Below are 1,643 nucleotides of genomic sequence, written 5' to 3' on the forward strand. Positions count from 1 at the left end.
CGTTTTTCTTAGTGTGGGCGACACACTTATTTTGTTTAAAATATCCAGCTAGATATTTATCTAGCCCTGCCTTTTTGAAAGTTTGTTAGTTCCCTTCTTTGGATAAGGACTCAATCTTGAAAATTTGTTACAAGACGCTGGCCTTCCACCATGTAGTTGCGTCCGGCCGGAGCGCATACCTCTCCTTATATATATCTTCTTCCTATCATCTAGCAAGGGGACTCTATTTACCTCACGCATAACTCCTGTCAAAAGTCCAGATCCTTCTTATGATTGACCTGCTATTCTTTGGACTACTAGGTACGCATTGATGTGCAATCATTGATTGCCTTTTTCTCATCATTCTCTCGGATGATTGTCATCTCTGACTCCCTTTCCTTTCTTTGTATGAATAAGATTAGCATCTGCCGCTGAAGCACAGATCTTGTGTTGGTAAGTTTGTACTTAGTTCATTCAGAGAGACATCTACGTACATGATTTATGTCCTCTGATTGCTCCTTGATTTTTTGTTCCCTCAATATGGCAGGAAGGTGTAGGTACAACCTGGCAAAACAACCATATTTTAGTTTCGGACGTATACCTGCTCTCTCTTTAGGTACTATACCTACTGTCTTTTTTCTTCTTATACATATACCAGCATCACAGATTGGATGAATAATACGCTTCGCCAGTTTTCCTCTCGTTCCTGGCGGCTGCAACCCTAGCCACTGCCAGGGCCGATCTTCCAACGCCGTTCTCCGGCGGCTCCCCTCCGCCGGCGACCTCGGTCGTCGGCGGTGAGGGGGGCCGCTGGATCCACGCGTGTGGATCAATTTTACTCCCTCATAGTTTGGGTTTTTAGGTTGTTCATCGTCTTTACTTCGGTGGCGACGATGGCGGCGCTGAATAAAGAATCTTCGGATCTTCCCTGACGAGGCCATCGGTCCTATGGTTGGGGAAGGATTTGCAAACCAGTCTGTTCAAGCAAGGATGGTGTGGCGGTGGCGGCATCCTCATGGTGGACCTGTGTTCTCGTGCTCCGCCGTTGTGACGACGTTTGCTCCAGCGTCGACGTGGAACTTGGGAGGTAGTCCAGGAGCAGATGCAGATTGTGGTTTGCATCGACGACATCTGGAAGACGGAATATCTGCTGGGCTCGTGGTTCGTGGATGGCAGATATGGTTTCCTTCTTCGGCGTCTTAGTCGTGGTGGGGTGCTAGATCTGCAGTTCAATGGCGTGTCCGGGGTGTTGCCCCGGTCTAATTCGTTCAACGGTAAGGGCTTCACTTTTGGTGAGCCACCTTGGAGGTCCGCAAAGCTGCATATCTGCGATGGAGCCGCGTCGAGCTCGGGTGAGGTGGTGATTCATCATTCTTTTCTTCGGTGCCTGCTGTGGTGGTGCCGGAGGCAGGTGACGAGCGTTGGTGTCAAGCTCAGAGATGTTCTGCTATCTTTTCAGTTTGTCATGTCGGTCTTTACGTGATTTGTACTTTATTCTTATGATATGAATGAGACACACATTACCATGAAAAAAAAGATTGGACGAATAATTTATAGATGAATCCATGCACGTAGCCTGCCTTTAGGCCACGAATGATTGTGCATCTTGTCCCGTATATATGCGGAAATTTTGGTCTTGCAATGACGTGCCGGCAAGTTATATA

At 47.6% G+C, this 1,643-nt stretch overlaps 1 long non-coding RNA gene across 1 annotated transcript; it reads left to right on the top strand.

Moving 5' to 3' along the window:
* Window positions 1–163: 163 nt before the first annotated feature.
* On the top strand, window positions 164–1,105 carry LOC123074424 (uncharacterized). The gene is made up of 3 exons (XR_006435957.1): window positions 164–300; window positions 397–432; window positions 527–1,105. It is a non-coding gene; the product is annotated as an uncharacterized lncRNA (long non-coding RNA).
* The last annotated feature ends 538 nt before the right edge of the window (window positions 1,106–1,643 follow it).

Source organism: Triticum aestivum, chromosome 3D (genome assembly GCF_018294505.1).
Source record: "Triticum aestivum cultivar Chinese Spring chromosome 3D, IWGSC CS RefSeq v2.1, whole genome shotgun sequence".
Taxonomy (NCBI): domain Eukaryota; kingdom Viridiplantae; phylum Streptophyta; class Magnoliopsida; order Poales; family Poaceae; genus Triticum; species Triticum aestivum.